Source organism: Chrysemys picta, chromosome 6, assembly GCF_011386835.1.
Source record: "Chrysemys picta bellii isolate R12L10 chromosome 6, ASM1138683v2, whole genome shotgun sequence".
Taxonomy (NCBI): domain Eukaryota; kingdom Metazoa; phylum Chordata; order Testudines; family Emydidae; genus Chrysemys; species Chrysemys picta.
The window spans coordinates 68596668-68623017 of record NC_088796.1 but is presented as its reverse complement, the minus strand read 5'-3'; the positions used below and the strand labels follow the sequence as shown (position 1 = coordinate 68623017).

At 40.0% G+C, this 26350-nt stretch overlaps 1 long non-coding RNA gene across 1 annotated transcript in view; it reads right to left on the bottom strand.

The window, feature by feature from the left end:
• Positions 1 to 236: 236 nt before the first annotated feature.
• Positions 237 to 26350, bottom strand: part of LOC135984318 (uncharacterized) — a 39788-nt gene continuing 13674 nt past the window's right edge. Inside the window, exon 3 of the long non-coding RNA XR_010602263.1 lies at positions 237 to 2786. This is a non-coding gene — a long non-coding RNA (uncharacterized LOC135984318). The remainder of the gene's footprint in view (positions 2787 to 26350) is intronic.

Sequence of the window (26350 nt, the reverse complement as noted above, 5' to 3'; positions counted from 1 at the left end):
TCCAGCTGCACCGGGGAAGCGCTGGCCGGGGGCGCAGGATCTGGGGGCTGCCGGGCAAACCATGAAGCCGGTAGCGCTCGGGCAGCCCTTTTCGCGTGGCTGGGAGTGGGAGGGAGGAGGGGGCGGAGTTAGGGCGGGGTTGAGATGGAGAAGGGGCGGAGTTGGGGCGGGGTGGGAAATGGGCGTGGCCAGGGCCCGTGCAGGGTCCTCTTTTTTAATTTGTTAAATATGGTAACCCTAGTAAATCAGCCACATTCCAGACAGTAAAAAGCAACAGAGAGTCCTGTGCACCTTAAAGACTAACAGATGTATTGAAGCATAAGGTTTTGCCACTTTGTCAGACGCGTATAGGACTCTCTGTTGCTTTTTACAGATCCAGACTAACACAGCTACCCCTCTGATACCATTCCAGACAGTGTTTATTTTCCAAGTAGGACCCAGGGCAGGCCCAAGGAGTATTCCTCTGCCAAACAAAAAGAAAACTTCGCAACACAAAACAAAGGGGAATACCTTTGTCTACCATGGGGTGAGACCTTGTTATTGGCCCAAGGGTGCCAGTCCTTCCTCTAAACAGTCAGTCAGTCAGGTAACTTCCCCTTTAGGGAGAAGAGCAGCCTTCCACCCTAGAGAAGCCTTTCTCCCTGCTGCCTCAAGCCCTGCAGCAACTTGTCTCTCCTCCTCTCTCATTGGAGGAAGGGTTTTTAAAGGTCTCAGGCAGCCCTTAATTGGACTCAGGAGTCCCTGATTAACCTGAGGTAGCCCTTTCTCAGCTTCTAGGGGAAAAAGGCCTTTATCATTCTAGGGCTAATATACCTGCCTTCCACAACTCTCTTGCAGATTCATAGATTCTAGGACTGGAAGGGACCTCGAGAGGTCATCGAGTCCAGTCCCCTGCCCGCATGGCAGGACCAGATGTCCAGTCTGACTAGGTCGCAGTGCTAATTCCACTCCCTTCATATCCTTGATTATGGATTAACGTCCAAAAACCCAACACAACAGTAGACAGATGAGGTGTGGAACTGGATGCACAGTCTGGATGGTTCAAAGGCCAATACTGTGGTAACCACAAATCATTAACAGCAGATGGCTTTCATTGGCCTATTTGAAATGGGTTGATTGTTTCAGGCCATTTCCAAGCAACCAAGTCTCCACATCATACAAAAATGTACTATGACAAATGATACCCTCCCTCCCAGCATAGAGCCCAAAAACGTAATGAGCATACACACTGCTCCACTCTTTGACATCTAAAGATTGTAATTCTAAGGTTATGTCTACACTACCATTTATGCCGGTATAACTTATGCCGCCCAGGGGTGTGAAAAAAGCCATTCTTCTGAGTCACATAAGTTTCACCGAACTAAGTGCTGGTGTGGACAGCGCTTTGTCAGCGAGAGAGCTTCTCCTGCCAGCATAGCTACCACTGCTTGTGAGGGCTGGAGTAATTAAACTGACAGGATAGCTCTCTAATGCAGCCATAGCCTTAATCATTGCTTAGACATATGTAGAGGCCATAGGGTCGTACAAGGAAGTTTGAACTGTCACTACCCCATGCTGTGTACTGTGAATAAACAGAAAGCTCCAGTCTCTGGAGATTTCAGTCTTTTCACAAGCACTAAATTCGTTTTTAAAAAAGAATGTATTAGAGCCTTTTCACTGGGGATGTCTATGCAAGGCTGTGGTTATCAAAGAACACTAAATTTGGAAAATGAAGTTGCATCTTGATGCATACATGATGAGTTACCAACCTGAATCCCCATTCATTCAGCAAGATGAGAATGAAGTCTACAATGCACAAACCTTTTATAGCAAAACTTTTTATGGAAAAAATAACCATATTGAAATAAATATCTGAAATGAAGCTTCCCACAGAAGGATTAAACATAAGGACCATTGCAGGAGACCTTCATCATGTCTGATTTTACTAAGGTTAATAACTCAGAGAGTTAGACGATCTTCTCAGTTACACAAGAACAAGTTTAGAGTAACTCCACTGAAGGATTTATCCTGATGTAACAGAGGCCAGAATCTGCCCCCCTCCCCAGTTATAGCTAGCTTTTTATAAGCAGTCCAGCTTGATACCTGCTCTTCAAACTTTGCCAAAAATGGACCAATAGCCTGAAATTTTAAATGCAGGATCCTAGATCACAGTATAATATTTTTGAAACATTTGTGGCATGTGACACAGGTCAATTAGAATTTATTATGAAAGAAATATTGTGATAATGTATTACCAGGATTATTATTGTTAATAATATTTGGATTGTTATATCTCAAACACAACTCAGCTTGGAAACTTCAAATTTGTTTTAATCTGTCGGTTTTGGAGAAACCAGGTGCCTTTGACTAGTCATTTTGAGGGGCTAGCAATAACACAGACTAATTTGTTAACTTCAAAATTTTAAATTACATTTTACATTGATATTACAGTATGGTTCCACTCTGAAGAATGACTGCATAAATGGCACCTTTTTACTTAACATATTTGGTCTCTGTGCCTGGTGGGTCTGTCCACCAGTGTAGGGACAAAGCGCACAGTCATGCCCAACTCTGTTTTTGCCTCCTCTTTTATTCTTCTGCCACATAAATGCAAACAATACAAAAGTAACAAAAGGGATAATCCTGACCTGAATTGATACCACAGAGTCCTCTCCCCCACAATAGCTCTCCCTTAGCCTCAGGGACACCACAGGGCCTACCTGCCTTGTTGCAGCCTCCACCTCCTTCTCCAGAAAGTGTTTGTTTGTCCTTCTCTCCTTCTCTAACAGAGCTGGATAGGTATCTTCCTGCAGGGAATCAGAGCCAATCATTAGCTGCTGCTTAGGTAGATCTGCTGGCTCCCACTGAAGTTAATGGGTTTGCACAGGTATCACTAAAGACAGTACCCAAAGACAATGGGGTTGCCCAGAAGTAACTGCGAGCTTAATTTTTTTTGGAAAATCTTTTATTACAGGTAATGTTAAGCAAGTTAGAAAAAATCCTAACCTGCCGTTCAGTCTGGTTTATGAATTTCATGGTTGGCAGTTAAGAATAATTATTATTTCATTTATAAACTGAGCACATTTGCTGCAGAAATAACAGATAGATATGGAACCACATGTTGCCATTGTCACAGTCACTTGTCAGAGAAGAACTGTACGTTAATGTATGATTTTAGTAACTTTACTAATAAAGCTCTTATATCACACACTTAAGGTTTACACATGCCCTGGATGCAGTCCATATAAAACATGAGACAGGCCCTATTAGATATTACATTGTACACCCTCTACAGTACTAAGAATTGGACACATTTATCACGTCAGACATTTCATGCAAAGGTCACACTTAAAAAGTTTATTCCAGTTTTGGAGCTTTTATCAATTCCAGTGGTATACCCCACTTTTAATTATAGAAAATCACTGTCAAACCAGCAGAAGCTTCCAAAGAGAATGAACTTTTAGTGTAACCACTGTATGTCAAATCAGCCACCTTTTAGTGAATTACTATAAATGCACCAGCTATTGAATCAAAGTTATCACCTCGTAAATCATATCAGTATCAAGTCAATGTCAGACACAGTGCATGGTTGAATAGATGTATCCCCCTGTAAATTAAAAACCTGATATCTACATCAGCTAACATTTACAAAAGCAATTGTACTCAAAACTAAACTAGGGGTTTAACTTCCTGGGAAACTCTTGATATATTAACTTTCTGGGAGGACTTCAGTACAACCAGAGAGAAGTTACAAAGAGTAGTAGATTTTTTTCATGGCCCCAGATGTAATATAGACTTTCAGAGATTTATCATGCTATATTAGAGCAAATTACTTGATAACACTGTGTCAAATACTTTATCTGTGCAATTATTTGAATGTAAGAGATTGTTGTTTGTTAAATAGACTGATTAGCCACATGTTTACTGAGGCTTAATAATTATACCTGATATTACAAATACTAATTTTCATATAATGTTTAATAATATCTGTTCATATCCATATATATTAGGATGAACAATGGTTGCCATTAAAATCTTTGTAACTGCTGTTCGCAAATAATAGTAATGTTTACTAGCTAAAATGTGTAATTTAAACAGTTATTTAATGTTTTATAATTTTATCTACACACATTAAAATTAAGATAATAGAGCTGGTGGAAATTTTCTGATGGAACCTTTTTCCATTGAAAAAATGCCAATTTGTTGAAATCAAAATGTTCCATGGAAAATTTTCTTTTAAAAAAAATTGAAATAAAGTATTTTGATAAGGTCAAAATGGTGACCTTCGCAGAATGGAATGTTTGATTTTTTGCTTCAAAATGACTTTTTGTTTAAAAATTTATTTTATTTATAGTCTGTTATAATATAAAATAGAACATTGAAATTGATTTTATTGAAAAGAAACATTTCAATTAACCGTAAACAATTTTTCCCCAAAAAATGTCATTTTGTAGAAAATTTCAAAATTTGATGTTTTGTTCTGATTTGGAATGAAAACAAATTTCAAAATTGTGGAATTGGGACTGAGTGTAATCTCAAATGAAAGAGAAGAGTAGCGGAGTGTGTGTGTGCATGCGCGCACGTGAGAGAGAGAGAGAGAATGAACAGGATAATGTTCAAGTTCTTCTATTACTGTTAGCTCTTAATTATATGGATGAGGTATCAAGAGAAAGTTGACGCATGAACAAAGTAGTAAAATTCTTATATGGACTAAGCATATTTTCTGCAGGAGGAAATTTTTCTTTCAGAAGGGAATCTGTGAGCTACCAAAATTTAGTAGGAAAACATCCAAAAAGTTTTACAATGGTGTTACACACGTAAAAGAAAAAGAAACCAATTTTCAGATACATTAAAACTCCACTTTTAGGCACATCACAGGACTCCAGGTTTTGGTAAAGCTTTTATTTTTCCTGGCTCACTTTGAAGATTACTACTTCAGAATGATATTTCAACATAGAACAGGATGAACTCAAAGAGTCCTCCATGCAGGCCTTGAAAAGTTTGAGGATATGGCAGTTCCTCTGTTAAATGTTTTATAATGTCAAGAATTAGAGGGGATATCTGGCATCCTAGAAAATGCTAATAATTTAATTATTTGCTACAACAACTAGATACTCATTTCTAGTTAGCAGGGCCATGAGAAGACCAGTTCAAATGGCTCCACTGGGTTCAAACGGCTCCAATAGAACTATGCCCAGACCCTCTTCCGCCCGCACCTTTTTTTTTTTTTTTTTTTTTTTATTATTATTAACTTCGCCCTCCTTTCTTCCATTGTGGGGCCTTAGCCTTCTCTGTAACTTTTCCCTTCACCTCAATTAACCTTATCTGCATTCTTGAGCTCTTTCTCATTAGTTTCACCTGATATAGCACTGAGTTTCTCAGAGATATTATGACTTTTCACCTGATTTCTCTGAGATATTAGTTAGATCTTTCACCTGCTAGTGCAGTCATTCCAAACCTAACAATTCGTTAGTGAAGAACTCAGTGGGCGAATTCTTATGGTCAACTGTGATTTCTACCCTGAATACCTATAAACACAAGAGTGGTACTCAAAAATGCAAGCTGTAGCAGGCCCATGAAAAAGATGATCAGAAAAGTGCAAGCGGTCTACAAAATATCTTGAAATGTGCAAAGTTTGACCATGTTGCTGGTGAACAATCTGCAGATGGTTCTGCTACTTGCATTTCTGGCCCTTCCTTAGCTAGTGAGGACATCAATTTGGGTTTGTCAGGCCTGTTCAGTTCTGGATTCTCTGATTCTGGCACAAAACTTGGTATTGTCTTGTTGGATCCCAGTCTCTCTGATTTTCAGAAGAAATATGCCCATTGGTTGCTAGTGCAACTGTTATGGATGTGGACTCAAAGCGGTTTGGTTATTGGAAGCGGGGGGCAGAATTTTGACTTTGACAAGGGAGATCTGGCTACTCAGCCACAAGTGACAGATTATGTTAATTTAAAACAAGACTTTTTGCCTTGCGAATGCAAATGAAGGGAAGTATTAAAATTGTGGTTCTTTGTCAAAACTCCTAATGGGGAATAGCACCAGTGATCTGGGTTGCTATGCAATTTGACTCTTGCCTTCTTGTTCTGTTTCGTTTGTTTGATTTTCCAGACAAATTCCTCATATTCCTTTGCAAACTGTAAAACTGAGTCCACAAACTTTTTCCACTTTAGCAAGCGATTATGTCTACATGAACGTTCAAAAGAACACCTAGTGGCCATCGCTCTCTGGATGAATTTACAGAACAGCTGGAAAAGGGTTGCACAACTGAAAAAGGTATACAAATCTGCTATCAGATACAGGAGGACATATGATGCAATATTTTGCATTACTCCCATGAGAGATGTTTAACTCTGCAAGATTTAGAGGAGAAATTAGACAGTCATCACGGTAGTTTTTTGCATTTACTTTCGTTGTTTGCATGGTATGATAGTGTGTTGTGAGATCATGTGGAAATTATTGTGGCCAAACCAGTACCTCAAAGATGATGTACTTATCAAACCAAATTCAAGATGAATTTAATCAGTAGAATAGCAAGAAAAATATGTAGACTATTGTTGACAAGTTTAGGAAAGTAAAATACTTAATTATGTTTGACTGCACTCCAGACCTCTTCCAAATGTTTCAGGTGTTAAGGTATGTTGAGGTTTTGAAAGACTGAACAAAGGTTGATGACAGCTTTGTAGATTGCATTGCTATTCATACCAAAACAGGGGACAGTATGACAGAGGTTATTTTAGAGACACTGGAAAAAGATCATTTATATACGGTTAACTGGAGGGGGCAAAGCTATGATAACACAGCTAACATGGCTGCAGCATACAAAGGTGTTCAAAATAAAATTCAGCAGATAAATCAGAATGCATCTTTTGTCCCATGCTGCCCACTCACTGAATTTTTTTGGAGAAGCTGCTGCAATGGTTTTTCCCAAAGTTGTTCTGTATTTTAGAATTGTTCAAAGATTGTATTTCGCTTCTACTAGTTGTTGGAATGTGTTGAAAATGCATATTAGAATTACATTAAAATACCAAAGTGCAACAAAATTGTCAACAAGGTTAGAGGCAATCTATCCACTATGAAATTAGATTGAGGGGATTCATAAGAATGGCCATATTGGGCCCATCTAGCCCAGTACCCTGTCTTCTGACAGTGGCCAGTGCCAGATACGTCAGAGGGAATGAACAGAACAGGACAATTTTCAGTGATCCGTCCCGTTGTCCAATTCCAGTTTCTGCCAATCAGTGGCCTAGGGACACCCAGAGCATGGGATTCTCTCTCTGACCATCTTGGCTAATGGCCTTTGATGGATCTATTCTCCAGGAACTTAATATAATTCTTTTTTGAATCCAGCTATACTTTTGGCCTTCACAACATCCCATAGCACTGAGTTCCACAGGTTGTCTGTGCATTGAGTAAAGAAGTACTTCCTTATTTTTGTTTTAAACCTGCTGCTTATTAATTTCATTGTGTGATCCCTGGTTCTTTTGTTATGTGAAGGGGTGAATAACACTTGCTTATTCATTTCTCCACACCATTCATGATTTTATAGACCTCTATCATATCCCCCTTAATCATTTCTTTCCTAAAGCTGAAAAAGCCCAGTCTTATTAATCTCTCCTCATATGGAAACTGTTCCAAATACTTAAAATCATTTTTGTTGCCTCTTGTCTGTACTTTTTCCTATTCTAATACATCTTTTTTTGAGATAAGGCAACCAAAACTGCATGCAGTATTCAAGGTATGGGGATACCAGCCATTTATATAGTGGCATTATGATATTTTGTGCCTTATTATCTATCCCTTTCCTTTCCTCTTTACTAGGATATAGAGAATCCCCTTTAATAAATTTTCCCCCGCAGGATGTCTCTGTCCTTTGTGGTTGTTCTTGATGCTTTAGATGAGATCAAGACTTCACCCAATCATATTCCAGAACTTAAGTCAGAAGCTAACAGCTTGCAAATAAAAGTTTCAGAGTTTTCATTTCTTGTTTTGGCCAAGATGTGGTGTACTATGTTATTAGAAATTAACATTGTGAGCAAAATCTTGCAGAGTCCAGATCTTGACATTCAAATGGTTCATGGTTTGCTTGGTGGCCTTCAAGCCACTTTATTAGAATTACGGCTAGTATCAGAATTACAGGCTGAAACATTAGGAATACCCATGCAGTTCAAAGAGAAACAATCCTGAAGGAGGAAAGTAATGCCAGATAAACTTGCAAAGGATGAAAGGTCATTAGATCCTCAAAAAGTTTTTGAATGAGAGGTTTTCCACCCCATCTTAAACCAATATTAACACATTGGGCAATAAGATGAGTAAGTACGATGGAATCAGAGAAAAGTTTGCTTTTTGACAGGTGAGAAACTGAAAAGTCTTAGCTGCAAACACTTAAAAAGGCACACTCAAACTTTAGCACGTAGCTACCCTGAGGATTTAAACTCAGAGTTCTGGAGACAAGATTGAGCCCTTCACCTTTTCTGCAAGCAAATCTTTAAGGAAATGGAAGTGCCAACTGATTTCCTTAGCTATGTTCCCAAAAGATCTTTAGATGCCAGTTTTCCTAACACAGAAATAACACTGAGTGGTTTTTTTTTTTTTTGGCTGTTGTCTTGTAACAATGGCTGCTAATGAAAGGAGTTTCAGCATGCTAAAATTAATCAAGACCTATCTAAGTACATCCATGGGCCAGGAAAGGTTAAGCGATCAGGCAGTTATTTCTGTAGCGGACTCGGAAGCAAGGCAGATACACTGGGATGAGTTAGTTAATGAGATTGCTTAAAAGAAGGCTAGGAAGGTCCCTTTGTAAAAGTACTTAGTGGTGATTGAATTGTATTTATTTATTGGGAGGGGGCATAGAATAATCTTGGCACAGCACTGCTTGTTAGTAGATGATGCATCCTGCTATTTAACTAAAATTAGAATTGAGGAGATGCTAACCCTATAGTATATGAAATAATACTTGAAAAAAGAGCCTTAAAGAATTCATGGATTTTTGAAGGGCAGATTTATTAAATCCAGCTCTACATACATGTAGAGCAGAACAATTCATAACACACAATTTGACAAATTTCCTCTCTTTTGCCTGCAAATTGTTCATTAACAAACTGTTCCATTTTCAGATTTATTTATTATTCACAATTATTTTTTAATTCAGTCAGTTAATAATTCTTGAGCTGCAGATTGGTCAGGACATTTCATTGTAAATTAAAAAAAAAATGAAATCCACGCTGTGTTGGGTAGGTAGATGCCTGACATTGTATGGTCTCTGTGCCCTGGCAGGATGACTTATGTAACTAAATACATTGCTCTACAGCCAAAATGCTACTGAAATAAATGTAGTCAAACTTTACTAATTCACTGAGAACGAAAATTATGCTTAAAATTGTTGATTGGCTCTAGTTTTCAAGATATGCTATTGAGTCAGTATATATGAACCTTGACTTGGGAATGGCGGAGGATAAGTGAGTTATAAAGGGAAGGGATCTCAATTTAAACCAGAAATGACTAAAATACATCTTTGACTGGATCTAGGAATAAATCTCTGACTGGGTTTGGACAGTACTTGCTTTTTAGGCAAAACAATGAATGATGCAATCTGAAGCTGGTATTGCATCATACATGATATGAATTGCATCACGTTATTCCTAGAAGTCATGGATGATGCAATCATAACGAAGCTTACATCACTCTGCTGAACAAATTGCCCTATATCAGCTCTAGAAATCATACAGTGTGGTGCTCTCTTATTTGTCAGTGTTTGATTTTGCAAAGGGACACATTTCTGTTTAGCCAAAATGAGCAGAGATGCCTCGTACTTGTGTGAACAGTGCAGATAATTTCTGCTATGTTTGTGGTGAAGTGACTTTTGCATCACAAAAGCGCAGTAGAACCACTATGGTTAAGAAAGCCTATCACCTTTCTTTTGGCTGCGAAATTGGAGATCAGGACAAGAGGTGGGCCCCACACATATGCTGCAACACTTGTGCAACAAATCTTCGCCAGTGGTTGAACAGGAAAAGGAAATCTATGCCTTTTGCAGTGCCAATGATTTGGAGAGAGCCAACAGATCATACCAGCAATTGTTACTTCTGCATGGTGCCTCCAGTTGGGAAAGGTGGGTCAAAGAAGAAAAAGTGGACTGTGCATTATCCAAACATTCCATCAGCTATACACCCAGTACCCCACAGAGAAGGACTGCCAGTTCCTGATGCACCAGAATCACTCTCACTTGAGTCAGACAAGAGGAAGAGGAAGAGGATGAAACTTCTGGTCCTGAACCATCAATGTCACAGGACCCACATTTTCTCCCATCCTCCTCCTCTGAACCACACCTCATAACACAAGGTGAACTGAATGACCTTGTCAGGGGTTTGGAACTACCCAAGAGTAAGGCAGAACTGTTGGGCTCCAGACTACAGCAGTGGAATCTCCTGGCAGGTGATGTTAGGGTTTCCATGTTCCGTGACCGTCAAAAGGATCTTGTCCCATTCTTCTTCATGGAAGATGATCTTGTATCCTGCAACAACATTGATGGTGTGATGGCAGCCCTCAACATCGTTCACGATCCAGATGAGTGGAGACTGTTCATTGATTCATCGAAGATGAGTCTTAAAGCTGTTTTACTGCATAAAGGCAATGTTTTGCCATCAATTCCAGTTGGTCATGCAGTCCATATGAAGGAAACCTATGACAACATGAAATAACTTTTGAGGTGCATAAACTATGACCAACATCAGTGGCAGCTTTGTGGCGATTTGAAGGTTGTTGCTCTCTTGCTTGGTCTGCAGACTGGATACACAAAGTACTGCTGTTTTCTCTGCGAATGGGATAGTCGTGCAAGAGATTCCCACTACATCAAGAATGACTGGCCACTCCGACAGTCATTGGAGCCTGGGAGGAAAAGTGTTCAGCATCCACCACTTGTTGAATCAAGGAAGATTTTGTTACCACCCTTAAACATCAAGCTGGATCTGATGAAGAACTTTGTCAAGGCCATTGACAAAACACAAGCAGCTTTCAAGTACCTCCGTGGAAAATTTTCAAGGTTAAGTGAAGCTAAGATAAAGGAAGGTGTCTTTGTTGGTCCTCAGATTCATGAACTTCTTCGAGATGATGCATTTGACCATGCACTGCGTGGCAAGGAAAAGACGGCATGGAAAGCCTTCCAGTTAGTGGCAATAAATTTTCTCGGAAACAACAAGGCAGACAACTACAGGTTGTTGGTGGAAAACCTCCTCAAGGCATACAAAAGCCTTGGTTGCAACATGTCAGTAAAGATATATTTTTTGCACTCTCATCTAGATTTTTTTCCACCGAACTGCGGAGCAGTGAGCGACGAGCACGGCAAGCGATTTCACCAGGACATTGCAACAATGGAGAAAGGCTATCAGGGCAAATGGAGCCCATCAATGCTTGCAGACTATTGCTGGACAGTGACAAGAGATGCTCCATTTAATGAATACAAGAGACAAGCCAAGAAGCGCCGAGTAGACACTGAATAGGACTAAACTATGGACATAATAGTTTTTTGCCTTTTGTTTCATAATACATTTTATTTATATAACCCTTTTGCTGATTTTTAAAGTGTTACATAAACAGGACAGGTGAAATATTATCATGTTAAGCAACCATAAACACATGAAAAGACCTAGGTTTACAATTTATGATTAAAACTACTATCTACACAATAAGAAGAACAGGAGTACTTGTGGCACCTTAGAGACTAACAAATTTATTAGAGCATAAGCTTTCGTGGACTACAGCCCACTTCTTCGCACTCAGCCCTGCTCCTTCCTCCTCAGCTGGGCTCTCTCATTATTCAGTCATTATTATCTACACAATATACATAGACATAAAATGTAAAAACTTAAATATCTTAGAAACAGTAGCCAATCAGTTGTTTTAATTGTCATATTTGAATTCAGCACATCAAAATACATAATAAATAGCACACTTTAGCTCTGAAGCAGACGACTTCTCAAAAATTGTAGAGCAGTGATATTAGCAGTGTGAATTTTGAATTGCATATCTGTGTGTTATATGCACAATAATTTTCTATCATTTATGAAATTTTAATTTCACTTTTGAAGAATATTCAAGTTTAAAATGCAGATTTCGCAAGTATTTGTGCTGGTAAAGCTACTTCACTAGAACTGCAGAAAGCAAAACAAAAGGGGCTCAAACATATCCAAGATTAATTCATTTAAAAATTCAAATTCATCTTTTTTGTTAGTGTTTTTGATATTCAGCTAAGTCTATCTATAAGGAGGGACATGGAAAGCCATTCTTCCTAGTTAGGATCATTAGTTCTGCAACTGACCTCTGAGAATGTAAGGCAGCACAGCCTGTGTTGTGAAATATACTTACAAAGAGACATTTTCCCTCTACACAAGGGAGGAACATTAGTACAAATTAAACTAGAGATATGTTCATAAATTGAAAAATTAAAGCTTAATGAACTCGGAAAAACAATGGTTATATTTCTCTCCTGAGCATGGAAGCAGTGAAAACTAAAACATTTTAATGATCCTTTAATAAAAAGAAACAAAAGATTAGAATGAATATTTACTGTACATAGTTAATTTATCTCTTGCTTTTTAATAAATCAGTTTAGAAAAGACTATTGGTGTAATAATCTGGGAGATAAATTATCTTTCAATTTTCTGGAGCCTAGTTTCTCAATACAGTATCTTTTGTGAAATTTTCTTCTGCAGAGCCCACCCCACTGACCACAACACTGCAATGGGAAATCTAGACCTGTAACATTATTATAAATTAAATACAAAGTGCATAGTTGGTTGATATCACTCGGTTTCTCTTATTTGACTATATTAAGAATAGGAATTTTCCACTGAAATGTTTTTTCAACAGAAAATGTAGCTTCTGACAAATCAAAATTTTCCAATTTTGTAAAAATGTGCTATCAGGAAAATGTAAATGAAATGTTTTGTTTTGGGTTGAATTGAATCAAATCTATATTGATTTGTTGAACTAAATTGAACCATTTTGTTTTGGGTCAGGCTGACATTAATTTGCATCTTCTGCTGTGCAGCTGACCAATGCCATTCAATATCAAACCAAGCTAAAACTAACTATTTCAACATTTCAGAATAAAATTATTTTGGAACTATTCACTCTGTGAGAAGTTTTGATATTTCAACTTTTCCTCCTGTTTCCAGATGAATATAAATATCAAAATATCAGGATTTCCTATTGGATGGAAAAGCCAATTTTCAATAAGCTCTACTTAAAAACATTAATAAGTATAAGGCTAGCTATTGTGTTACCAATATAGATGAGCATGATAATAGATATATTAAATCTGATCCAAGCTAGCATGTTCCAGCTAGCATGTCTAGAAGACATGAAATAAATGGATTTAAGCTGGAACACTAAGTAATTCTGGAACAGAATAGAACTGAAAAGGGAATATAATGAAAAGCATGAAAGTGGGCTTGAGATCAATCAAAAAGGCAGGTTTGCTGGCCAATTTTTTTGATCATATATTTTTTATGTCCATATAATATTATAAACACACAAGGATTGGAGCCTCTGTGTCCCACATAGTAAACAATTCAAACGAACACTGTTAGAATTCTGTATACTTTTTGGACAATGTCATTTAAGAGTGGGTTTGTGTGCATAATTCAGAGCCCCTGAGCTTGAGATGTAATTAATTATTTATCAAGTGCTAATGAATTACTATATTTTTACCTGTATCCTTTCCAGGTTGTACACATTTAGATAAATGAAACCAGGACTTTGACTAATCTACCTTCAACCTGAGAGCAACATTCCAATTCTTGTCATAGGCGAGGCTGGCAGTGCCACCTATTAGGACATGTCTACGCAGGAGCTACTGCACAGAAAGCCATGGTGTGAATTTACAGAGCACCAGATACTTGCACAGTAACATCCCATGTGTACCATGCTACAATGCAGTGAAAGTCCCAGAGTACATCTTAGCGACTATGCTTTCAAACAGTAGTACACTAATTGTACTCTGGGGCTTTCACTGTGCTATAGCAGCATCTATATGGTGAATTAATACATAGCAAGCTGGTGCACTGTAGATTCACATGCTGGCTGGCTGCCAATGGCATACCATCTATGCATGCATTGAATGCCTGGCTGGCTAGCTGTGCGCTCAACTGGCGGCCTGCAGGCTGGATCCGGTCCAGCGATGACTCCATCTGGCCCCTATGCAGGATGCCATTTTGTGCACAGCTTGACCTTGCACAAACCATACAGATGAAGTCACACCGCATAGAAGACACCATTTTGGCCCACTGAAGGTATGCAAGTGGGCTATTGCATGCCTTACTAGAACTATCACAGCACACCTTCACAATGTGATCATCACTGTGGATGTTTAATAGTTACATTGTCATGGTTTCAGCATTTCAGATCCCCATAGGTATCTCTACTACAATATTCTGCCTGCCTACATATGCAAAACGTCCAGTCAAGATCTGCTGCGCTGATCTGAAGCAGAATATTGGCCTTTTAATTGTTTTGTTATTTCCTGGAGCTGCTGATACTGCATTCATGTTTGTGTTGGATTAAATACCTAGTGTATTGTCAGAGCCAGTTCCATTCCAAGAATCAGCCACCTAGAGGCATGTGTGAATTGAGAATCTGTCACTCCTCCCTTCTAAGCATCAAATAAGTCATCTTTCTAATGCACCTGAGAGCCATGGTCCAGGAGATGAAAAAAACCTCTCTGAGCACTCTTGGAAACTCTGGATATTCAGCCCCATCACTGGCACTTTGCTCGGCCATTTATTAATTAAATGTAAATACTGATACAGTTTTAATGAATAGTGAAGTGGTTCCAGTGCAGGAGAATTTGCAGCTGCTATGGGAAGATCAAATGGTTTAATAATGGTTGAGTAATAAACAGGACCAGCTCTGGCTTTTTGGCCGCCTCAAGCAAAAAAAAAAAAAAAAAAAAAACCTGGGGCGACCAGAACGGCACAGCAAAAAAGGGTGCAGACATGCACCGCCTGCCGGGAGGCTCTGTGCCGCTACAGTCGTCTGGGAGGGAAGGACACGGACTGCCCTGCCGGGCTTGCTGCAGGGCACTCCCGTCCTCCACACTGCCGCCCCTGACAGGGCGGCTGGAGCGGCACAACAAACAAACAAACAAACAAAGCAAGCGGCTGTGCCGCCCTAGGATTGGGCAGAATGCCGCCTCGAACAATCTGCCACCCCAAGCACCAGCTTGCTCGGCTGGTGCCTGGAGCCGGCCCTGTTAATAAATTATTAGAATTGCCAACCAATGTAATGAAAGAGCATTTTCTTGATTAACTCTTTAGAATACTGACAGTTTTTCCAGACTAGCATGACATGAATGCTTATTTGCATGTAATACACACACGCAGCATCCAAAGGGCTATTAAAAGAGTTCTGTTTCCTCCTTCAGAATGAAGCAGACCAGCAGCTGTTTGCACATAAAGTTCTTTGCATAGTATTCCCTTGCTAGAGTGGGATGCCTATAGGGAACAGAAAATTTGTCTTCCTCTGAAAAATTGAGATAAGCTCATTTGGTGATTAATTCAGTTCATTTCCTGGAATATTTGTTTCTGTAAATGTTATATTAACAATGACATGTGCATTTGATCTATCAGGTGATAAAGCTATTCTAACGTGTATTACACTGATATTGAATATTGCTATGATTTAGTACGCAATATTTTGAATTGGGTAGATTACAAAGTATTCTCTGTAGATACAAAATGAGTGTAATTTATTGCTTTTATATATTATTGCACCAATGTGAATTTTTACTTTCCTTTCATACAGCTGGCAACTCTTTTAGCTCTCTAAATTCACTCTTCAGCAGAGTCAGTTGATGTACTGTTCATTACCAAACCAGGAAGAAATTGCATTATCATTCCAGGGTCTAAATCTTAATCAATGTGACAGGCCCTGTCCCTGTTTCAAGATGGTGGACTCCGGGTACATTGGCTGGAGCAGAACTGCAAGTCTACGATCAGCTAGTGACTAAAGAGAGCTCAGATTTGGGTGACAGGGAACAGCTCAAGATGATCCCTTTGCCTTCCTCTCTTCTCCCAGCATAAGAGAAACACACCCCTTCACCCCAACCTTCTGAGACATGCAATGCACAGGCAGCAGCACCTTCTTTCCCCTACACATACATGCTACCTTTTCACCCTTGTGGAAGCATGATGCTAGGCACCCATCTGAGCCTCTCACTTAATCCCTCTGGGATGTAAACAACATGATAACTGACTGTCGTTCCCTCGCCCCATCTCTGTGGGTTAAGTAACAGCAATAGCCTTTGTCTGGGGGCAAGAAGTGCTACAGAGGGTCTTCCCCACCCTCCCTCCACCTCACTGTTTCAGGTAGCACAAGCTGGGTAATAAGCTGAGCAGATTGCATGCATCTAACAGTCGGCAGCACTGCGCGGTCGCACCTACCCCAGCCTACCCCTTGCTCCCATGGCTCATGATGCCTGGACAGTAGTAAGGAGCAGTTCAACTATAGGCTGAGCAAATGCATAATGGTGGTAGAATGTGCCTTTGGACGTTTAAAAGCTCGCCGGCACTGTTTGCTGACTCGGTTAGACCTCAGCAAAACCAATATTCCCATCTTATTACTGCTTGCTGTGTGCTCCACAATATCTGTGAGAGTAAGGGGAGACGTTTATGGCGGGATGGGAGGTTGAGGCAAATCGCCTGGCCGCTGATTACGCGCAGCCAGACACCAGGGCAGTTAGAAGAGCACAGCAGGGCGCACTATGCACCAGAGCAGCTTTGAAAACCAGTTTCATGACTGGCCAGGCTACGGTGTGAAAGTTCTGTTTGTTTCTCCTTGATGAAAACGCGCTCCCTTGGTTCACTCTACTTCCCTGTAAGCCAACCGCCCTTCCCTCTCCCCTTTGATCACCACTTGCAGAGGCAATAAAGTCATTGTTGTTTCAATGCATTCTTTATGAATTCATCACACAAATGGGGGGATAACTGCCAAGGTAGCCCGGGAGGGGTGGGGGAGAAGGGAAGCACAGGGGAGGGGTAGTTATAGGGGCACCCCCTAGAATGGCATGCAGCTCATCATAGAAGCGGCATGTCTGGGGCTCTGAACCGGAGTGGCCGTTTGCCTCTCTGGTTCTTTGGTAGGCTTGCCTGAGCTCCTTAAGTTTCATGTGGCACTGCTGCACGTCCCTGTTATAACCTCTGTCCTTCATGCCCTTGGAGATTTTTTCAAATATTCCAGCATTTCGTCTTTTGGAATGGAGTTCGGATAGCACAGATTCGTCTCCCCATACAGCAATCAGATGCAGTACCTCCGGGTTGGTCCATGCTGGAGCTCTTTTGCGATTCTGGGACTCCATGGTCACCTGTGCTGATCAGCTCGCCACGCTGGCCAAACAGGAAATGAAATTCAAAAGTTCGCAGGGCTTTTCCTGTCTACCTGGCCAGTGCATCTGAGTTGAGAGTGCTGTCCAGAGCGGTCACAATGGAGCACTCTGGGATAGCTCCCGGAGGCCAATACCGTCGAATTGCGTCCACACCACCTCAAATTCGACCCAGCAGGGTCGATTTCAGCACTAATCTCCTCCTTGGGCAGGAGTACAGAAATCGATTTTAAGAGCCCTTTAAGTCGACAAAAATGGTTTTGTCGTGTGGACGGGTGCAGGGTTAAATTGATCTAACGCTGCTAAATTCAACCTAAACTCGTAGTGTAGACCAGGGCTAAGCATTAACAGGCTGTTATTTAGCCTGCAGTAAGATTTCTGGAAACCTTCTGATACTGAGGTAGCTGGCTGCTGCAACTTCCAGCACATCATGTCTCGGCAGCCTTCTTTTGCAGGAACACCTCACATACAGTAGAGGAGCTGGAAGAAAAGGGTGCAAAATGCCTGCCAGGCTAACCAGACCCTGCTTATGCTGTGGGTCAGCCATGCCACTCCTGACAGGCTAACCGGACCCTGCTCACCATGGGTCACCCATGCTTTCCTCAATCCCCTCCAAACAGCCAGCCCTGGAGGGATGAGAGTGAGAGCAACCCAGTAATGGAGGAGCAAGCAGGCAGCGATGGGCCTCTTGGCCCACCATGTATCTCTGACCATTTTCCCACCCCCTTTAAGAAGGAATGAGTGAGCACTTATATAACATTGTGGGACTCAGTGAGATAACATGGCTGATCCCTATGGCTATGTAACATTGCCCATCCCTAAGAATCAGATTATTGTTTTTGTTTTTTGAGGAGGAGTAATCTGAAACTATTCTCAGGAGTATTAAGCAGACTCTGTATTCCGCCAGAAGAGCCCCAGAAAAAGGAAACGTGAGGAAGTGGGAGAGAAAGGAAGCGAGTCCCAGCTGCAAGTAAATCGGTCATGATTTATCCTGCCAAAAAAGTTGATGCATGTGTGAAATGTGATTTTTCAAAGACTTATAACTTGGCCACATTTGGGCAGATTTTCATAGACTGAAAAAGGACATCCCTGACACTAAGGCTACCCCTCGGCCAAATTTCAAGTCCCTGCTTCAAAGCCTGAGGTTGCTAGAGCCTCTCAAAGAAAAGGTTGCCAGATTTTTTATTTATTTATTTATTTTTTAACATGGATGAACCATTTTGGCTGCAATTAAAAAAAAAAAAAATCAGCCTGAGGCAGACATCTGACATGGTTATAAGCAACTTAAAACAAGGTCTTATAATGGGAAGTGTTGGGCAACATTAATAATAGGCAGTGCTACCAGACCCGTATATAATGTATTATCTTTTTTAAAAGACATCCATCACCTCAAGCATCTTTTGGTTCTCTCCATTGCAACACACTGCTATTGGACAGCACATTTTAATGCATCTTTTCATTGCGAAGAAGAAGAAGATGATCTATCTTAACATATCCAAAAAAAATCCTTTCTTCTAGCAGGAATGTTCACAGAACCAACCCACCCAGCACAAGGATTCTGATTCCGAGGGGGACTTTTAGGCTGCACTAACTGTCTGTGGGGCCCTGAGAAGAATAGGAGTTATGGGCACCTTTCATGACCACAACACCCTTCCAAGTGGACTTTCAGCTGCTAGAGTTCTGTACTCTGGGTTACACTAGTAGAAGCCATCAAAAACACAGTGTTGAATCCAACCTATCAAATGAGTTAGTAAATTACAGTTTCTTCATACATAAGCAGCACTCGGTGAAATCCCAGGTATTTACAGGGAAATTCAATACATAACTCACTAAAATCCACTTTCTTAAAACTCAAATGACTAATTTAAAATGTACTTTACACATGATCTTTAAACATCTGAAAGGATAAAATAGTCACTGAAATAGCATAGCAGCAGATTGTCAAGTAGTCATCTCTCTCTCTCCTCCTTACATATCACACGCTCAGCACTACCTGTAGCCTAATAAATCTCTCAGTTCACAGAAAATTTGACTTAAAATTCAACTAAACACATTCACTTCAAACATTGGTCACAAAAAACACTTTTTTATTGAACTTTCCTCATAACAAAAGATACCTTGACTTCTGCAACAAATTTTGTTGTATTTTTCCAGCATTAATCTCCGTTACAAGCTCTCACAACCAGCAGATCAGCACACCCATAATCATTCAACTCCAGCAAGTTTCTGATCAAGCAGGAAATCCCATCTTTCTGTCAACATAGAGAGAGAGGACTTGAAAATGTCCTACAAAATCACCATGAAGGTTATTGCTCACTTTGTAGCATTATTTGGGTGGAATCATAAGCAGTATAATAACCCGTACAATATGACGTATGTATCACCTTACCAACAGCAGAGTGGAGACTAGGCTTCAAAGAAACAGAGGTCAAGGATCCAAGACATCTGTCTAAAGAATAGTTAGTGTATTGGTGATGTGGTAGCCAATACAGCATAGGGAATAGGGAGCAGTGTTGGAGCCACTCCAGTGGACAGGAGCATTTGAAGAAAGACAGCTATGAAGGGCACAGTAATAGTCAAGATTGTTTATGGTCAATGCATGGCTGAGGGTCAATAGCATTTGACTAGAATATTTATCTTGGCAATAAATCTAAAGTGGTAACATAAAACGTGCTACAGAGGATTACAACTGTCAGTCAAACCTGCAGTACAGAGCAGTGGATAGAACACTGGGATTCAAAAGACATGGGTTCTATTTCTGGCTCTGCTAATGGCTTTGTGTGCGACTGTGGGCAAGTCACTTCACCTCTCAGCACTTCTGCATACCCTCCCCCTCCCACCTTTGGTTTGTCTTATCTATTTAACATGTAAACTCTTCAGGGGAGGAGCAGGCCCTTACTATGTATTTGCAGGTTTCAGAGTAGCAGCCGTGTTAGTCTGTATCCGCAAAAAGAACAGGAGTACTTGTGGCACCTTAGAGACTAACAAATTTATTAGAGCATAAGCTTTCGTGGACTATGCATCCGAAGAAGTGGGCTGTAGTCCACGAAAGCTTATGCTCTAATAAATTTGTTAGTCTCTAAGGTGCCACAAGTACTCCTGTTCTTTTTATGTATTTGCAGTGCCTGGAACAACAGGACCATGATTTTAGTTGAAGCCTCTAGATTCTACTGCAATATAAACAACAATAAAGGTCACTTATAACATTTGTCAAACTGGGGCACTTATCGAAAAAGAAAGAACAATACACCAGCCCTTTAAAACAGCTGTAGCTAACCTGCCAAAATGATAGGGGGGAGGAGGCAGGAACCCTAATTCATGTTTCTGTCCCTTCCCTATGAATGACTGAATTAAGTCAATTAAAATGTCTCTGAGATGCATAAAAAGTTATATTCTGAAATAGTTGTCAATTTTCTTTTCCAAAACAAGATGATGAAAGGGCTGTCTAATGGGCTTTCTGTCTAGAAAATCTAATTTATACAAACAGTACCTATATTTTTTTCCATAAAATACTCCTAATGAGAATTATCTGAGCCAAGAAGTCTATTTTTATTGGGAAATCCATGAAGGGAACTGGATAATAAGTGGGGGGTGGGGAGGAAGAGTTTCTGATTTGGGTGTTTTGTACTTTTTGTCTGAAGCAAATTAATTCACCTGAAAATTCCTAGATTCAAGTACCCCAAAGCTTCTAGGAATTATTCATTTACTCTTTTGAATACTTATTTTCTAGTCACTCTCTGAACACCAAAGCACAATTCCAGAAAAGCTAGTTATCTGTTAGTAATAAAAATAATAGTACTATATAGCTGAATACATTTACGTGGTGATTTACTACAATAACAGAGAAAGATGTTGTCCCTACCACAAATAGATTGTAATTAAACAGAAAAGATATGGAACAATAGGTCAGATAAAGGAAAATGTGGAGAAATTGGCAAGTAAAATAAGATATCCCTGGAACAAGTAGGTCAAAGGAACGTTTTTTTTGTCCTAGGAAATCAAAGATTCTGAATACCCACCCACCGTGATCCAACACGTAAAGACTTTCATTCCAAACATCAAGAGCACAGGAAGAGACACTATTGACTAGTGCTTTAAGTATTGTATGTGAAAGCTTCTTTATTTCATTTATTGTACTCCAGGATATTGTATTGGTGTTTCATATGTTTTCATTTGTCAGTAGTTTTTTCATCCCTTTGCATAGTGCATCTATTTGTTTATAAAGCACCTAGGACACATTGAGCACTATATAAATAATAATATGTATGTAAATAAGGGGAATGGTGTTATTTGATTTTCAGTTTGAACTTTTCACACTACCAGTTGCAATCTTGGAAATTAATTTGTTCCTTGACTCTTGGAATACCCCATTCACTGTATTAAAATATTATTATGAGGAAAAGAAATTTCTGCCAAGGCACAACTAATTTCCAACCATCCAGGATTCTATTTCCAGCTACCACATTCCAGCACAAAGACAGCTCTCTTTCAGGGTCAGAGGGAAGAAACGTGTAAATCTAGATATTATCTGTGGCACAGTGACAACATAGATAAAACTGCTTAATAGCAGCTCAGAATGGTGACATGTGGATGCCAAATATGGTGAGTTACAAAACAGAGTCCTGAAGGATTACAAATACATTTTGAGCATTAAAAGATTTTCTTTTTCCAAGGGTTACAAATGAGCACCCCTGAAAGCAAATTTCACCCCAAACAGCTAACACCATAACAGCAGATCAACAAAATATATTCAAGAATGTTGCAGACAGCTCATGGTAGAGCTCTTAAAAAAATGTTTTGGCTCTGTTATTGTAAGTGTCTTAATCAGGCAAAACCCAACTGCCCGGTGTTACACCCTTTGAAGGAGAACGATTTTTTTTCTGTAATAGGATTAGTTTTAGGGAGAATTGTGTCTAGTAGTCAGAGGCCTTGGCTACACTGGCGCTGTACAGCGCTGCAACTTGCTGCACTCAGGGGTGTGAAAACGCACCCCCCCCCCAAGCACAGCGAGTGCAGCGATGTAAAGCGCCAGTGTAATCAGCGGCTGCAGCGCTGCACACTCGCTCGCAGTGCTGCAAGCTATTCCCCTCGGAGAGGTGGAGTACTTGCAGCGCTACGAGAGAGTTCTTGCAGTGCTGGCGGCGCAACTACACTTGCGCTTCACAGCGCTGCCGCTGTGAATCCCCAAGTGTAGCCAAGGCCAGAGGACAGGAGTGGAAGCCAAAACTCCTGGGTCCTATTGCTGGTGCTGCTGCTGACTCACTTTGAAAAGTCATTTAATCTTCAGATACCCCACTTTGCTATCTGTGAAATGGGTATAATATGTACCTATTTCACAGAGGTGTTGTGAGGTGTAATTATAAGGAAAGGGCTTTGATATCCTCAGATGAAAGATGTTCTAACTGAAAATTATTCAATTTTATTATAGAACTGTATACAGAACTCTAAGTCTGGGACACCGGCTGACCTCACCAAGAATCTGTGTAGATCCGTTCTCCCGGAACTGGAGGATGGGAAATGTTTAGGGGGCATTGTACAAGAGTTTCTTGTGGGTTTTTTTTAATAGACATCTAAGCATACATTTAGTGTGTTTCATTACAACTGAGGCCTCATTACAAGTCAAAAGGCTAACTTTTTTTCATTTCCCCACACCTTCATTCTGGAGTTAATATTAGCCCTTTAGAAAATGCAAACCTGCTAAAAATATTAAGCAATTGAAATCTCTTCCCATTCACACACATCCCCCACTGAGGGCGCTTACATACCTCAGGTTGGAATGACAGAATGGTCATTGAGACCACTCTGCAAATGCCTAGGGGAATCATAGAATATCAGAGTAGCAGCCGTGTTAGTCTGTATCCGCAAAAAGAAGAACAGGAGGACTTGTGGCACCTTAGAGACTAACAAATTTATTAGAGCATAAGCTTTCGTGGACTACAGCCCACTTCTTAGAATATCAGGGTTGGAAGGGACCTCAGGAGGTCATCTAATCCAACCCCCCGCTCAAAGCAGGACCAATCCCCAATCATGTAAAGCTGTGGGTGATACTCTTTCCTCCAACACCTATATCACTTCTTCAAATGTATTGGTTTAGGACTCAATGTAAAAATCACCCTATATCTGAGTTTCCACCTAGTGGAAAGGTATTTTCAGGTGCCCAATAGTGGGTAAGCATAGCACTATTGTAGGAGAAATATGAAGTTTCATAATACCTTTTTCTTCCCAAATGCTATCTTGTCAGAATGCTACTAAAATCATACACTAACAATAGTTGTTTGTTGGGGTAAAAAGGTGCATGTGAGTACAGATGTACCTGATATGGTCATGCCCTACACCAGTTTCATTTGAGAGTAAAGCATTAGTACACAGGACGCAGTGGGCATACAGTTGCCTGCAGTGCCATGGGGTTTGCCTGCTGCACTTTAAAAAAAAAAAAAAAAAAAACAGAAGTGTGGGGTTTGGTGCCCTCTCTGCAAAGTTGACTCATGACAGCTGGGATGCATGTAGAGCTGATATTTTTGAGACATTAACCTGACAGTGTTACACCTAGGGTGCAGGTAGATCAGAGCAAAGATGGACTCATGATGTTATGCTCATACAAAGCACACGGGATCTTTATAGAGGAAGGTAAATACACAGCATTTATTGAGAAATTACCACAATAGTTAGCATATGCTTTAGACACACACACACACACACACACACACACACAATCCTGCAGTGATGTTTATAGTTACCAGTCCAGAGTCTGGATCAATCTAGTGGCCAGTCAGATTGGTCGCAGAGGGGAGCGGGGTTCTATCGGTCGCGATCCGATGCTCCTGGAGTGGGGCAAGACGAACCCAAAGTCCCATGGCCAAGCACCCTGTTCTTATAGATTTTTTCTCTGTTGAAGCCTATGGATTTTGCTGTGTCAGTTTGTGACCGGTTACTTCTTAATTGGTGTAAACATTCCAATACACCTTCGAGAGAGTCATCCTGTCCTTTGTTCCGATTTAATCAATTGTCCTTAGGGGTGCCAGCCTTCACCTCAGGGTCGTCAATCTGCCCTTCATTATGGATGCGTATTGATGTCCTTTAAGTCTCTTCACTCCTTCTTCCTTGACTCTGGCTATAACAATGGCCTTCACACCTTATTTTTTCCTGATGCATACATTCCTCATTCACACAAACAGATTGAGAATACAAACTGTAGTATTTTATATCGAGCAAAAAGGCATTGCAAATTAAACCTTGCTAAGTTTTACAATCAATAACCAAGACAATTCACATTGAGACCCAGGCCTTCAGTGTTCCTCTAATCTACTTAACATAGACACAATAGAGAATCCTGTCTCTTACTAACTAAACCTTAAAACAAAGAAATGTATATTAAACTAAAGTGCCTAATTTGTAATACATATAGGAAACCATAGTAGACATAACTTATCCTAAAACAAAAGGGTGACCATAATCAGTCATAAGGATTGTTCTGGTCTGTCATTTCTTTCTGCCATTCAAAAAGGGTGGCTGACAGGATGAAATCAAATTATACATTAATTCTCATAGTACATTATAAAATCCAGCTCCTACAATGAGAGATGAACAAACTGTAAATTTAAGTTGCTCCAGTGGCTACAAGATGTGGAATTTGCTAACACTCATACATGTGCATGAGTAATTCTGCACTTGCAGCAAGGTTCTTGCCAGAAGATTTATTGTTGCTTATTTCAGTTTAAGAAATACATTAATGAAAACTCATGATACATGGGAAAGCACATTAATTACAGGACACGTTTTATCAGTTAACAATTTGGCCAAACTTACCTGGGAGGGCAATGGAGAAGGCATTTAATAACTACTGAATAGATAATAGAAGACAAAAGATTATAATATTCCACCAGGCTATCAGTACAGATTTTCCCTTTCAGCGCTTTGAAGAGCCACTGGAACCATTATCATAAATTTAACAGTTTGAACCAAATTTTCCTTTCAGTTATAACTGAGAGGAGAGTTTGATCCTGTGCGCATAGCACCTTTCCACTGTCGTCTTTATACTAGGAGTTGGTCCTCATCTCTTTCTTTTTCCTCTGTTTGGGTTTCTTTTCTCAGTTTTTTTTCCTCACCATTCCTGCTTCCCATATCTTGTATTCCCAGATCTTCTTTAATTAGAATTTCAGTTTTGTTCCTGTTTATGCAGAAATATCCGTGCTCTGTAGACAATTGCTCTTAGAATTGTGACAAGGAGTTTAGTGCTTTATGCCCTTATTCATGCACTTCTATTTCTCGCTCTGTCAGCCTTTCACATTTCCCCCTTTGTTATGTTATTTTAACTATGGACGTGTCAGTGTTTCCTAATATGTAATTTGTATTTATGACCCAAATCAATAAAAACTCCTGCCAAACTAGCATGCAGCCCATTCCATCTGGATATTTGATATGCTGATTATAATAACCTCTGCCATAATAGGTTTGATTGAATAATATAATGCAATGAACATTAAAGACAGGAAGAAATAAATATGAAATGGTTTTAATTTCATATTTTCAGGCTTCCTAGACCACTGAAATATCACAGTTAATGAGCATACTCATTAATATGCTTAAACATTATTAAGAGGATTGTCACTGCTTATCCACATTCTGGTGTGCACATCAATATGGTGAAGAGGAAAAGACCTTCCAGAATCTCTGAGCACACCTGAAAGATGCATCTGGGAGTGAACACTGGGTATAAAGTAGAAAGCGAGTGATAGGGTCATTCCCATTCCTCTTCCTTTGTTTTTGGTCACAGCAAACATCCTGTATTTGATCTGCATTTTGTAAAGCTTCTTTGACATCTTGGATGTGAATACTTGCTGTGACTGTCACAGCTGCACTAAAGACAGAAATGGACACCCTCAAGGTCATGCAGCTGTGAGGAAGGATCACATTTTTCTGTCACCATTTACCTGCCCCATAGCCCAGCAAAAACTCTATTCTCCACATACTGTATGTAGGCAAGTCATTTTAATT